General features: G+C 44.3%; 1 pseudogene; it reads left to right on the top strand.

Moving 5' to 3' along the window:
• The first annotated feature begins 4803 nt into the window (after window positions 1-4803).
• Window positions 4804-15805, top strand: part of LOC144153515 (uncharacterized) — a 44293-nt pseudogene continuing 33291 nt past the window's right edge.

The following is a 15805-nucleotide window of genomic DNA, read 5'->3' as shown; positions in this document are numbered from 1 at the left end:
GAACGCGTCAGGAACTACATGAGGAGGAATGTAAAAAGCACCAACTAGAATTTTTTCAGTTTTAGAGAGATGAACTTGGACCCATAAAGACTCAATAATATTAATAATAATCAATCAATCAATTAATCAATCATGTATATTTATTGTGCCCACGAACAGCCGTGAGGTTTTGGTGCTGGCACACAGATGGATACAAGTGAAAAAAGGGGAAAAGTGAAAGGAAAGAACACTTTGACAACGTAAAAGATTGAAGAGTAAGAAAACCACTTTTACAATGTATATTACGAAGTGTACCGTACAAACCACTACAAAACGTAGATAGCGTACACACTACCTGCAATGAACAAAAACAAAACTGTCAGGGTACAACAGAATTGGTAATTACATCGTACCGATGGAACAGAACATCTGCACACTAAAGATAATCATGTAACGTTATAACAGCAATCCATAAAATAGAAACCAACAGAAAAGTCATATAAGAAGCATACCATCCATACAGTACGGCAAGCAGGTTAAAAGAAGTTACTATAACCAGAACAAAATCCATTCAGTATGACGGAACAAAGAAATATTCCATGTAGTTCCATGTAAGAGAATAAGAGGGAGCGTATTAGCCAAAAAAAAATCTGCAAGTGTCTGAACTGAACTGATTGAGGGAGCTGTTAAAAATATCTACGTCTGCAGAATAGAAGTTTCACGTGTTCTGCAGCCTTAACAGCGGGCAATGTCGGTTGCAGGAGCTGAGACTACGAACAGGATGACATTTTCCTGTGGTTTTAGGAGGCACTGTTAGCTGGAGCTCAGAACGAAGTTCCGCACTACTAATTTGTCCATGTATGAGCTTAAAAATAAGAGGTCAGCTGTATCACACCTAGCCTTTAGATCAGGCAGCACTTGCAAGTACCGTGGTCCGGAGTCAAGACGGTGATACTCGCGAGGGAAGCCATTTCTAAGTATGGACAGCAGCTTATTCTGCACTTTATCAATGGCCCCGCTGTTAGATATGCATGTACCATTCTAGACAACCGAGGCATATTCCAGCACGGGACGACAGACAGTGGAGTACCGTTTCAGAAAGGACTTTGCACTACGGAATTCTCTGGACAGCCGGCAGACCATGCCCAAACGGCGGAAAGCTTGCTGTTTGAAGGATCTAGCGTGCGGTGCAAAAGTCAGCTGGCTATCAAAGAGCACGCGAAGATCAGTTGTCGAGATTCGAGGCAAAGTAACATCATGAACTGAGGAGTGATAAAGCAGGCAGTCTGTTTTACGCGTGCACGACAACACTTTGGTTTTCGCTGCGTTCACTATAGTTCGTTCTGTTTACACCAGAGTGTCAATGCATCCACGTCTCTTTGCAAATGCCTGGCGTCGCTAAGGCACGAAAATTCCTTAAAAATGTAGATGTCATCAGCATAAAGTAAAAAAGAAGAATGCCTTATAGCAGCTGAAACATCTCACGGGGAAAAACAGCGCAGAGACGGGGACTAACGGACGAAAAGACAGTACAAGCGCTGACTAAAAACGGGGGGTGCTTTATTGAGTTCTGCAATTTATACATGAGGAAAAAGTGACGTCACAACCCTAGGAAAGGAAAGGAACACGCTGAAATGATTTGCACTGTGAGCGAACAATGGGTTTTTCAGAACCTGACAAGCGCTATCTGTCGATTTACGCTATTTTTTTTTAAGAAGTGCGACTGAAGCCTGACTGACACATTTCTTTCTTCCTTTTTTCTCCATTGAGTAGGCTTCGAAAATCTCGCGTGTGCGTGATTCTGTGTAGCGCTTTAGAACCTTGGTTCTATCTAAAAATAGGATGCACCCACATGCCTTGCAATGCGAGACAAGGTGGCTCCCGCTGCCGACACGTAGAGCATACGCATGCTCGCGGAGGCGTTCATTGATGCATCTTCCCGTCTGTCCAACGTACACAGCGTCGCACTCTAGAGGAATCTCGTAGACCACGTTGGTGCGGCAGGGGACAAAGCGCGTGGCATGATTAGTGCTGCAGTCCGCCTTAGGTGGTGTCGTGTCATTCACGGCTTTGCACAATCTCCCTAGCTTGTTTGGTGCAGAAAACACTGTTCTTATTCCAGCCTTTTGTGCTATTTTCTTGAGCCCGTGCGACACTTTGTGCACATATGGGATGACGTTGATGCGCCCACGCCTCGTTTCCTGCGTTTGAGGTGCTTCCTTAGGTGTCGCCGACTTCAACACACTCTCCGCGACAGTGAGCAGCAAAGTCCGAGGGTAGCCTGCGATGAGAAGCCTTTCGGCCTGCGCCTGCAGACTCTGGAACATTCCGTGGTGACATGATCGAAGCACAGAATTTTTCAGGGCTGCCCGCACAATACCTCGCTTAACGAGCTTCGTGTGAGCGGACGAGAACGGCAGAAAACCTTTATGGCTTCTGGGGGCATACTCCCAGCATACATGGTGGCCACAGAAAGTCAGGCTCATGTCCAGGAAACGTATGAAAAAACGTGAAGGAAACGTAGGAAAAAACATGGAGTAGCTCACCCACTTGCTCCGCCTCTGCCCAACATTTCTATTTGAAGACAACTGGGTAGTCGTCGACATAAGGGAACGTCTTCACGACGCTCTTCCCTTCCAAGGCCATCTGAAGTTGTCGGTCCAACGATGCCAGCAGGATTAAGACCGGCGCAAGGGACGATCCGATGCAGACACCTTCCTTCTGCAGGTAGAGGCTGCCACTGTATTCCACATACGTGGAGTCCAGATAGAAGTTCAGGGCTTCTAAGAATTTGCCAGTGCTGATTCCGCACTCACTTTGGAATCCTACATTTCCGAACTGGTCCACCGCATCGCTGACCACCTTCAGTACTGAGCCACGTGGGAGATTGTAGTACAGGTCTTTGATGTCGATGGAAAACGCGTCCAGAGTTTTTGCTGACTGTGACTCGAGAAAGAAGTCAGAGACTTCGCAGGAGGATCGCACAAGGAACGGGTCGTCCACGCCGAGCCTTGCAGGGGGGGCCTCAAGAAAGCGGCCGAGGGCGCGCTGCCAGGAGCCTCTTTCTGTCACAATCGCCCGACAAGGGCAACCTTCTTTGTGAGTCTTCGCTGAGAAGAACCCTTGAAGGGTGGCACCCTTACTCTTCTTGAGTGTTGACGCTAACTTTGACAGTCCCCACCTCTCACACATCTCGATTGCTTCCTTTTTCTTCCGGTTAGGGTTTGCTCTAACGATTTCACGGAAGTTGCCCGATATGGCTAGGTCTGCTCTTGCCTTGTACTCAGACTCGCTGGCTACTGCGAATCCACCTTCCTTGTCTGAGAGGAGCAGCTTTGTGTTGGTCGCCCTCAATTCCCTCACCACGTTGCGGGAGGAACGGATTCCAGAGGGTGGCAGAACGTCCACACCTTCATGGATGCATCTTTCCTCATCCTCAGCGCTGGCTTTCGATGCCGTCGTCCTCACAAGCGACAGAAGTTCCAGCTTGTCAAGGTTGGGGTGTGTGGCGAACTTTGGACTGAGTTTGAGTGTTTCTTCTAGCTTCTGGGGTAGAGATGCAACGCCCAAAAAGTGAATCTTCTGATCTGGACCCTTGTGCTGTGGCTTCATTGGTAGGGAGGCAAGTATCCTTCTCCAGACGAACTCAATGGTCCTAGAGGTCACTTGCAGGTCACACTTTGCTCGCTGGGGCATTTGCTCGGCATCAGCGTGGACTGAGTGCGCCAATTTAAGGCACACCTTGAGGAAGCGGACTTGTCGGTACGCTTCAGAGCGGAGTATTCGGCAAATTCTTGCGCTGTGGCCTGGAGGCGGCGGCACCACACCTGTCAAAGCTGCCACTGCAGGTGGGACGTACGCATTGCGAATTGCGTACGAAAACAGGCGAGCCCTACAGCTTGCGTGGACGATCCCGGAGATACACATTAAAGGGTTGTTGACGACAAACAAAGGAACAGTGCCCGGTGTAGAAGAAATGAACTTGACTAAAGTTTGGGATTGGGCTAGTTGGTTTGACATCTCAGGGGGAAAAACAGCGCAGAGACGGGGACTAACGGACGAAAAGACAGTACAAGCGCTGACTAGCAACTAGGGTGCTTTATTGCGTTCTGCAGTTTATACATGAGGAAAAAGTTACGTCACAACCCTAGGAAAGGAAAGGAACACGCTGAAACGATTTGCACTGTGAGCGAACAATGGGTTTTTCAGAACCTGACAAGCACTATCTGTCGATATACGCTATTTCTTTTTGAAGAAGCGCGACTGAAGCCTGACTGACACAGTTCTTTCTTACTTTTTTCGCAGTTGAGTAGGCTTCGAAAATTTCGCGTCTGCGTGATTCCGTGTAGCGCTTTAAAACCTTGGTTCTATCTAAAAATGGGATGCACCCACATGCTTCTCATCGCAGGCTTCTCATAGCAGGCTTCTCACACGAAAGGCTTCTCATCGCAGGCTACCCGCGGACTTTGCTGCTCACTGTCGCGGAGAGTGTGTTGAAGTCGGCGACATCTAAGGAAGCACCTCAAACGCAGGAAACGAGGCGTGGGCGCATCAACGTCATCCCATATGTGCACAAAGTGTCGCACGGGCTCAAGAAGATAGCACAAAAGGCTGGAATAAGAACAGTGTTTTCTGCACCAAACAAGCTAGGGAGATTGTGCAAACCCGTGAATGACACGACACCACCTAAGGCGGACTGCAGCACTAATCATGCCACGCGCTTCGTCCCCTGCCGCACCAACGTGGTCTACGAGATTCCTCTAGAGTGCGACGCTGTGTACGTTGGACAGACGGGAAGATGCATCAATGAACGCCTGCGCGAGCATGCGTATGCTCTACGTGTCGGCAGCGGGAGCCACCTTGTCTCGCATTGCAAGGCGTGTGGGTGCATCCCATTTTTAGGTAGAACCAAGGTTCTAAAGCGCTACACGGAATCACGCACACGCGAGATTTTCGAAGCCTACTCAATAGCGAAAAAAGGAAGAAAGAAATGTGTCAGTCAGGCTTCAGTCGCACTTCTTCAAAAAGAAATAGCGTATATCGACAGATAGCGCTTGTCAGGTTCTGAAAAACCCATTGTTCGCTCACATTGCAAATCATTTCAGCGTGTTCCTTTCCTTCCCTAGGGTTGTGACGTCACTTTTTCCTCATGTATAAATTGCAGAACGCAATAAAGCACCCCCAGTTGTTAGTCGGCGCTTGTACTGTCTTGTCGTCCGTTAGTCCCCGTCTCTGCGCTGTTTTTCGCCCTGAGATGTCAAACCAACTAGCCCAATCCCAAGCTTTAGTCAAGCTGAAACATCATTGACAAATAAAGAAAACAAAAGAGGACCTAGAACAGACCCCTGTTGCACACCACTTGAAACGCAGTAAGGATGGGATTGCTGGCCGTTAATATTTACGTAGCAGGCTAATAATAATAATAATAATAATAATAATAATAATAATAATAATAATAATAATAATAATAATAATAATAATCAATCAATCAATCAATCAATCAATCAATCAATGTTTATTATAGTGCCCAGGAACAGCGGAGGCCTTCGTGCTGGAGCACTCAGAGGGGAAAATGCAGCACTGTAGTACATCAACAATTTGCTAATAAACACTCAGTGAGCAAAAAAAAAGAGAAAAAAAGACAGAAAGACTTACAAAAAACGGCAAAGAAGATTAGTAATAAAATAGTGCAATCCAACCGAGTTTACACAATCAAGTCATGCTGGCGCGCAGAAAAGGTATAAGACAGCAATGAAATGCATCAACAGCTGGCAAAAGAACAGTGAGCGAGCAAAAAATATGAAGAAGCTACAACTTCAAAGAAGAATAAAAATACCATAGTGTAATTTTAGGCAACATTACACAATCAATAGAAACTGTAATGTCTGGTCAATTGCAAGAAGACATCTTACAATAAGCGTAACTATACGGAAGGGTGAGTGAAAAGAAGAAAGTTTTTACAAGATTCGGGAAGCGTACATTTTCAGTTTCATGAAGTGAAGTGAATGTGGTGAATATGGAATGGCATGAAGTGAATATGGCAACTTTTAATGATAAAAGTGGCAGAAAAAGAAAAATTCTACGATAATTACAGTCGCAGTATCAGCACAATACACGAATAACAGGAACAAGAACAAGCTCGGTGAAGTCAATGCACACGTCAGGACGATAAGTGAAGAAAAAGAGCACTGCCAAGATGAACCTAGTGTGTCAGAGCTGACAACCCGGCCAAAAACTCCCGAAGAGGACGCTGAAAGATATCGAGCTTCTCGGAGTGAACATTATGCAGATGCTGCATCCTTTGAAGAGGAGAACGTGTACTGAGAGCTCCAGCTGCTTTAAAAGGGTGGGCGAGCCTTGTAGCTTTTTGTGGAACGCGAAAACTGATTGATTCAAGTAGTTCCGGGCATAAAATAATACCATGAAGCAATTTGTACATGAAAAGAAGGTCTGAGTGGGTCCGCCGGGAACTTAGAGAAACCGTTATAGGGATAGGCTCCGAAGGAAAACGATGCCTAAATATTGATGCAAATTTGGTTTGTACACGCTCTATACGTTGACAGTTGGAACTACAGGTTCCATTCCAAACGACAGAAGCATATTCTAGTTGCGGAATACAAAGCGTTCTGAATAGTTTTAGGAATGAAGAAGGAAACCGGAATTCTCGAGAAAACCTGCAAACAGCCCCAAGAGAGCGTAGCGCCCGCCTAGTAAGTTGAGTGACATGAGGTGAGAAAGTTAAGGCACTGTCGAAAAGCACGCCGAGGTCTCTGATCTCTTCAACTCTAGACAAGTAACCGCCGTTAATACTGTAGCAAAATAATGTGCGGTTCGTTTTCCTGCTATAAGACATGACCTTTGTTTTTGTAGAGTTAAGATTTAATCTATTGTCTGAGCACCACTTGGAAAATGAGGATATATCTTGCTCCAGGGCAATGCAGTCATTAATGGACTCAATCCGTCTGAATATTTTAATGTCGTCAGCGTAAAGAAGGAAAGAAGACATCTTAATTGCGGCTGACACATCATTAACAAAAATGGAGAACAAGAGAGGCCCCAACACGGAGCCTTGAGGCACACCGCTTGTTGATCTGTACAGAGCAGACGTCTGCCGGTTAACGCTAACGAAACTGAAACGGTTATCTAGATAACTACCCAACAATGCCACGAGTGGTGTATCAATTCCTACCTGTAAAAGCTTTTTAAGTAACAGCGTGTGGCAAACAACGTCAAATGCTTTGCTCAGATCACAGTAGACAACGTCGAGCTGGCCCCTCTCAGAAATGGCTGCCGAGGCCTGCTCCATGAAGCAGGAGAGATTAGTCGTTGTCGACCTTCCTGATATAAAGCCGTGCTGTTTACTTACAAGAAGATTCTGTACAGAACTTGACAGTAATTTGTACAGCGCTGTCTCAAACAGCTTGGAACAAGCACAAAGGAGAGAAATTGCTCTGTAGTTTGTTGCATCCGATTTCGAGCCTGACTTGAAAATAGGACGCACTCGAGAAATTTTCCACGCGAGAGGAAACACGTTTGTTTTTAGACACTGGTTAAATATCACCGTCAAAACAGGTACAAAAATGCTGCCGTATGCTTTGAGAATAGCTGGAGGTATTCCGTCAGCTCCGCACGACAATGACGGTTTCATGCGCTTTAGGCTCTCCAAAACCAACTGCTCGTCCAAAAGCACTAAGCTAGAGCCCTGCACGCGATTTAACAATATGTTCATTTCAGAGACGTCACGCTGGCCGCATGTGGCACTGAAGTGCTGAGCAAAGTGGTTGGCGACATTATGAACTTCTTCCCCAGAGGAATCTACAAGATTGATAAGATCATGTGAGTTGTTCTTACGGGACCGGATGTATCTCCAAAATGTTTCAGGCTGAGAATTCGCACTACTCTCTACAGAATCGAGATAGGAGCGCTGGTCCCGCTCATAAAGGTTTTTACATAATTTACGGTAAGAGCAGAAGTTCTGTTTCCATTCGTCACTCCCGGTTTTCTTATACTTTCTGTGGCAGCGGTCTTTTAATTTAAGAGTCGTACGAAGTTCTTTCGAAAACCAATGTGGGTGCTTGGAGTGGTTTGGTTTATACTTGGGAATAAATTGGTCCATACCGCTTTTGACAATTTCGGTGAACCGTTCGACCTGTGCATTGCAATCAGGGAGTTCTTGAATTTCCGACCAATCAAACGAAGAAAAAAAGCTATACAAGCCAATGTAATCCCCACGTGCATAACAGAAGGGAGAGAGTTCATTATACTTTAGTGAGGTACCACAATGCCGAATCGAAACGGGAGCCGAAACTGAAAATGGAGGATGAAGCTTGTCGGGTTTGACAAGAGAGATATCCACCATTGATACTCGCGCGTTCTGAATGTTTGAGAAGCAGAGGTCTAAGATATTTTCGGAGCAGTTTTTGATGTTATTCAGTTGTGTCATGGATGTGAAATCTAGGAAGTCTAAAACAATGCGAGATTTTTGCTGTACGTAATAATTGTAATGATGGTTAGTTAGACTGTCCCATTGTACACCAGGTGCATTGAAATCCCCCAGAATTATAAACTGGTGATTTTGGTGTGAAGCGCAAACTTCTTCTACAGAAGTAAGTAGCTCATTGAACGAAGAAATAGGAACATCGGGGGGAATATAAAACGCCCCTATTAAGAGCCTCTCGCCCCCAGTCAGTCGGATGTCCAGCCAGACACACTCATTGTCGCCCTCAAGGTCTTGTCGCCTCTTACACTGAAGACCACAATCGACCGCAACTAATACGCCCCCTCCCTTTTGTTTAGCCCCAGTAAAATTCCTATCTTTGCGGAAAACTTGGTAATTTGGAGGGAAATAATCATTTGAGCTAATGTCGCTACAGAGCCAGGATTCAGAAATTACAACAATTGGAAAATTTGAGGAAAGTACATTAGCAAAAAATTCGGACGCTTTAGTGCGAAGGCCGCGCGCATTTTGATAGTAAATGTCCACCCTATTGTTAGTTTTTTTCATCGTGTGGGACATCAGTGGAACAGAACATTTCGGCATGCAGCTTTCCGCGGAAAGGTTTGAAAAGGCAGCCCTTCGGCCAGAACAAAGGATCGCTCAAACGCTCGAAGGAGTCCTCATCGACCGTAACGCAGAAGGAAGAATATGAACTGTACTTAGTCTTGAGCCGCTGACAAGCCAGAGGTATGACATGTACCGTCGAAAGATGCTCCGTCAGTTGGGCTGATGTGGTGGACGGTGACAGTTTAGACACGAAGATGTGTCTCGGACGCTTAGATGGACGAACGACGGAGATGCTACACGCATCTGAAGCACCCACACACACTGCACTCCCTCTGCGTTTGTTTGACTGGGCCGAGTCGTTGGAAGGTGGCTTGCCGGATGCATCATTTAACAAAAGGCAAGCCTCGGAAGGGGCTGGGGTCAGCTGCTCGTTCGCTGAAAGCGTGGACGCTGCGTTTATCTTCGCCGCAACAGTGGCAAAGGATGAAAGGTCCACTCGCTGCGTGGAAGGGGTCGCCATCGTCACGTTGAGCTCAGGTGTCGAAGGGGGGGCAGGCCGCTCGGGAGGCAAGGGACCGGCCCGCGGTAACCGCGGGAGCCGCTCCCCTCGAAGGCTGCGAACCTCCGCCCGCAGAGAAGCAATTATGCCTGACTGCTGGGCGAAAGCACGCGCGTTCTCCCTGCTCAGGCGGTCGTTGGCCTCTCGTAGCTTTGCCACCTCGTCCGTCAGGAATGAAAGGCCCTCGAGAGCGTGGAGCAGCATTTCGCGGATGTCGGTCGCGTCCCCTCCAAGGTCGCCTGGTCGAAGATCGCTGTTCTGAGGATCGGGTGGCTGCGTGGCCGGCAGGCTCTCGTGTACGGAATCGTCACTAGGCCTACTCACCACCTCCGACGCCGAACACAGGCACAGATTACACTGGAAGGGCCTCTCACCAGTCTTTACAGCTTGCAGCTCCATGTCGGGCAGCTGAATACATTTGGAGTGCGCACGTTTTTTGCACGATGTGCATCGAAAATTCTCCTGTCTGCCGTAAAAAACAGCGGAGCACAGCACGCAGACATCTGTGCTGGGCGCCATCTTGGCACAAGATGGCGCCCAGCACAGGTGTTTAATAATAATAATAATCAATCAATCAATCATTCAATCATGTTTATTTACGTGCCCAGGAACAGCCAGAGGCCTGAGTGCTGGCGCACGGGTAGTTACATGAAAACAAAATACGACAAGCATATAGCAAGAAACAAACAAGCTACAAGACACACAAATTGAAGTAGTGAAAATGACAAATACAGCACAGGCGGAGCCTGGGTACAGGTAAAAAATAAAAAAAGAAGATGCCTATGCTGCTCTGCCTGTCGTAAAGGCCACACGACAGGCAGAGCAACAAAGTTTGACAGTAATACAACAAAAACAACGGAGTGTAGAGACAAATGATAATACGAACAAATGCAGTAAACAGTTTCAAAAATAGGCAACGATCAGTTGGATAGACACAACCGCAGAGAAACCAAATTCCAGAAAAAAAAGAGCGACAGACATATCATAGGTGTTTAACGTACTGTATTCAACAGCGCTGTACGGTAAATTGTAAAGGATTTCTGAAAGATGTCAAGGCGTTCAAAGAAGCGGTTGTAACAATTCTGTATTCTGCGCACAGGAGAATGATAGGAGTTGCGCGCAGCGGTCAAGAACGGGTGATGCGACCTGGTGGGCTTTTGTGGTACACTAAACTCTAAACAGTTAAGCAGGTATGCGCAAGAAAGGTCGCCATGAAGAATTTTGTGAAGAAATGTAAGGTCTGCACGCATACGTCTGCAGTTCAAAAAAGGGTAAGTCAGAATCAGGATGAAAACTGTGATTGTAATGACGGTGCTTAAATATGGATAAAAACTTTTTCTGCACACGTTCTATTAATTCACTACTAGATTTGGAGATGCCGTTCCAGGCAACAGAAGCATATTCTAACTGTGGTATACATATTGCATTGTATAGCATTAGAAATGGATCTGGAGAAGAGAATTCCTTTGTAATCCGACACACATTTCCAAGGCTTCGGAGTGCTCGCCGGGTGATGAGCCTAATAATAATAATAATAATAATAATAATAATAATAATAATAATAATAATAATAATAATCAATCAATCAATCAATCAATCAACCTTTATTATAGTGCCCAGGAACAGCCGAAGCCTTGGTGCTGGCGCACTGAGAAAAAAAAAAAGGAAAAAATGCCGCATTGAAATACATCAGTGGCTGACACATATAAAACCAGGAAAAAATGTGGGTGAATGAAATACCACAGAGAAAAAATTAAAAGTGGCATCCAAACTACATTATACGAAGTTATGGTACATTGCACAAACACAGCGTACAATGACCATAGCAATCGGCTGAAGCATCAATTACACAAAAACGTATGAAACAAAGTATAGGAAATGTTTGTAACTATTCACATAAACTGATAAGTTATAGAAAAATTTGTTTATATAACATTTGGTTCGTCCGGGCCACTTAAACATATGTATGAAGAGTTGACTACACAAGTGTAGCATAGTACATACAACGATTACGCCCGCAGCACTAACATATATGAACATATGAACAACATATGAACAACATATGAACACTAACATACATGAACATATATGAACAACATATATGAGCAAATGAGAACAGACTCTGTGAAAACAACATACACATGCGGAAAATAACTGAAGAACACGAGAACTGTAGAAATGAAGTTAGTGCGCCACGGCTAACAGCCCGGACAAAAACCCCCCAAGGGGACGGCAAAAAATATCAAGTTCCCCTGAGTGAAGGTTATATAGGCGTTGCAGTCTATCAAGAGGAGAACATCTGCTAAGTTTAGCAGCTGTGTGGAAAGGGTGGTTAAGCCTTGTTGCTTTTTTCGGAACACGAAACCCGATTGCTGCAAGCAGTTCCGGGCATGAAATTGTACCATGAAGCAGTTTATATAAGAAAACAAGATCTGAACGGGTTCGCCGGTAACTTAAAGAGACAGTTATTGGGAGAGGCTCAGAGGGAAAACGATGCATAAATATAGATAAAAATTTGGTTTGTACACGCTCTACACGTTGACAATTAGAATAATAATAATCAATCCATTAATCAATCAATCAATCAATCAACCTTTATTTTCGGTGCCCAGGAACAACCCTAGGGTCTTGGTACTGGTACACCATACAAAAAAAAAACACTACAATTAAGACAAGACAACACACAAAAACTATATGTATGACATAAACAATAAAGTAAAAATAGTTACAGAAATCTTAGAAAGCAAAAAGGAAAAAAAAAAGAACCGAAAGTCAAAAAAGAAAAGGCAGGCTTAGTGTTGCAAGCCATGCCACTCGGCCAGCGAAATGTTCAGTAGATGTGAAAAATAGGAACTATACAAGCAAATATTGAATCAACATGACATAGAGTATACGTATGTAACCAAGGTTTTCTAACAACATATTAGGAAGTTCCAAAAAAAAAAAAAGGGGGGGGAAAAGCTTCAGCATTACCAACACTGACACTAAAACGTACAAATATTCAAGCAACACAAAACAAGAAAAAGTGAAAAGCAAGCAAGAACAGTTTGCACATAATACATAGGGTATATAAATTTGAAATGACATAAAGGACTTAAGCTACAACAGTTTTCAACTCATTAGAGAACAAAGTAAAGGAGCTCTGGAATATATCAAGCCGAACGGAATATTCATTATATGCACATTGTATTCGGCAGATGGACGAGCGTCGGCTATTTAAAGCAACTGGTCTGAAAGCTGGAAATTTTCTGAAAAGTTTATTTGGCAAATTGACATTGATAAGTGTAACCAACTCGTCACACAAAATATTACCATGAAGAAGTTTATAGAGAAAGATAATATCAGCTCGCATTCGTCGACACCGAAGGGAAGGAATGCTTTTCAGAAGAGACATGATGCCGTTTGCGTCGTCTTGCACATGACGGAAGCGGTGCTTAAAGATAGAAAGGAACTTATTTTGAACCCTTTCGATACGGTCACTATTGGACTTGCAAGTTCCATTCCAGACAACAGACCCGTATTCAAGAAGAGGTAAGCAGAGAGCCAAATACAACTTTAAGAAAGGAAGCGGACCTTTAAACTCTCTAGAATACCTGCAAACAGCTCCCAGACAACGAAGAGACCGACGGGTAATTTGTGCAATGTGGGAAGAGAAAGTCAGAGAAGTATCAAATAGTACTCCCAAGTCTCGAATTTCAGTCACCCTCGGCAATGCAGTGCTTGCAATTTTATAAGAGTATTGCAGCTGTTGAGTTTTTCTACTATAGGAGACAACTTTAGTTTTTGAAGGGTTCAAGATAAGGTCGTTTTTGGTGCACCAACGATGGAATGACGCTATATCAACCTGAAGAGAATTACAGTCCTGAACACTACGCACTTCTTTAAAGATTTTTATATCATCAGCGTACAACAAAAAAGAAGAATTTTGAATGGCAGAAGCAACATCGTTAATGAAAATGGAAAAAAGAAGGGGACCCAGAACGGAGCCTTGGGGTACACCACTGGTTGCTTTGTACCTAAATGATGTTTGACCGTTAACACTTACATAGCAATATCGTTCCTTGAGATAACAACGTATAAGACCCACCAACGAAGCGTGTACATCTAACAGAGTGAGCTTTGCAAGCAATAACGAGTGGTTGACAACATCAAAGGCTTTGCTCATGTCACAGTAGACCACATCCAGTTGGCTTCTACCAACGATTGCTGGGACAGCCTGCTCCATGAAGCATTCAAGGTTCGTGGAAGTTGAACGACCACGCATAAATCCATGTTGATTAGGAATGAGGACATGTTTAAATGAGAAAGACAAGACCGTATGAAGAGATAACTCGAAAATTTTAGAGGCAGAACAAAGCAGCGAGACAGGCCTATAGTTTATAGCATCAGTTTTTAGGCCTGACTTGAAAACAGGGAATACGCGAGAGATTTTCCATGAGCGAGGAAACGTTCCCGACCGGAGACAGTTATTAAATATTGAAGTGAACACAGGAACGAATATATTTGCATATGTTTTTAGGATTGCAGCAGGAATACCATCTGGCCCACAAGAAAGCGAGGGCTTGAGCCGCTTGATGCTGGTCCGAATGATGTTCTCGTCCAGTTGTAAACAACCGGAGTTCTCGCCCTGGTGACAAGGGGCGCTGCTGTTGTCACTACCACCGCTAATCCCAAAAACAGAAGAAAATTGACGAGCAAAGCAGTCGGCCACCTTGACAACCTCATCTCCGTTGGAGTCTAGAAGACGAATAGAATCTTTAGTTGTACTAGATCTAGAATTAATGTATTTCCAGAAGGCTCCAGGTTGGTGAGTTGCTTGAGTTTCTACCGACGCCAGGTACGAAGTATGATCACGTTTGTGCAATATTTTACATAGGGCACGTAGGCGCCGGAATTCCTGAGCAGACTGGTTGGCACCAGAGCGCTTCATCTTTCTGTGCGCACGTTCCTTGAGTTTCAGGGCATCCCGCAATTCAGAAGAAAACCAGTGTGGAAACCTGAACCTCCTCGGTAAATATTGCGGGATGTATTCCTTCATACCCGAAAGCACAATCTAATAATAATAATAATAATAATAATAATAATAATAATAATAATACTTTATTGCCCTTGGTTGTGACAATACAGAGTAGCGGGCCCGTCAAAGCCTATTTGGCTTGAGGGACTGGGCCCGGCAAGTCGACGAAGCGAAACAAATGAAAGCCAAAGTGGTACATGTAGTCGCCGAAAACTCAGAAGGAACGCATCAAATAAACATAAGCATGTATACACGAAAAACACTTGATAGGTTCAATAATGACATCAAAATTTTTAAGTAGATTATACAGCATACCCATTCAACGCTTTCTTAAGTTTCATTTTCTGCACACGTTCCTGGTGCAGAAATCCTTTGCAGAAATTCTGCACACGTTTTCTGCATAAAAATAATAATAATCAATCAATCATTTATCAATCATAATAATAATAATCAATCAATCAATCAATCAATCAACCTTTATTTTTGGTGCCCAGGAACAACCCTAGGGTCTTGGTACTGGTACACCATATACAAGCATTCATAAAAACAAACTAAAATCAAGACAACACAACACAGAAAGCCATATATATGAAAGAAACAATAAGGTAAACATAGTTACAGAGATCCCAGAATGCAAAGCAGCAAAAAAAACAAAAAAACAAAGGAAGCCTAATAATAATAATAATAAATCAATCAATAAATCAATAAATCAATAAATGTTTATTATAGTGCCCAGGAACAGCGGAGGCCTTCGTGCTGGAGCAATAATAATAATATTAATCAACCAACCTTTATTTTCGGTGCCCAGGAACAACCGTAAGGTCTTGGTGCTGGCACATCATATACAAAACATTAATGAAAGAAACGTAGAACAGCACGGCACAAGACACAAAATCCTTGATATGACAGAAAAAATAAAGTAAAAATTACTTACAGAATTTCAGAAAAAAAGCAAAAAAAGTGTTTCAAGCGATAGCCCTCGGCCAGCGAAACGTTCAAGGCACTTGAGAAAAGGAAATAGGCTCCGGAACGATCGCCGGGTGGCGCAGCACTCTCCCCGGAGGGGGAGTACGCCGGAGCGGCGGCCTATTCGGCACGTGCTTTTTTCGCTGCGCGCGTGCTGCATTTCTCGCGCTAAGAAGAGGGCTGGGTAAAATTTTCTTTCGACTTATGAAAGCATACACATTAGCACGTGTCCAGCAAGTTCGGTTTACACGTAGAGTAGCTACTGGGTCCATTTTTGCCG

Source organism: Haemaphysalis longicornis, unplaced genomic scaffold, assembly GCF_048455015.1.
Source record: "Haemaphysalis longicornis isolate Haplotype H1 unplaced genomic scaffold, Haemaphysalis longicornis Haplotype H1 scaffold_9, whole genome shotgun sequence".
Classification (NCBI taxonomy): domain Eukaryota; kingdom Metazoa; phylum Arthropoda; class Arachnida; order Ixodida; family Ixodidae; genus Haemaphysalis; species Haemaphysalis longicornis.
The sequence above is the reverse complement of the archived record's forward strand: the minus strand, read 5'-3'. Positions and strand labels throughout refer to the sequence as shown.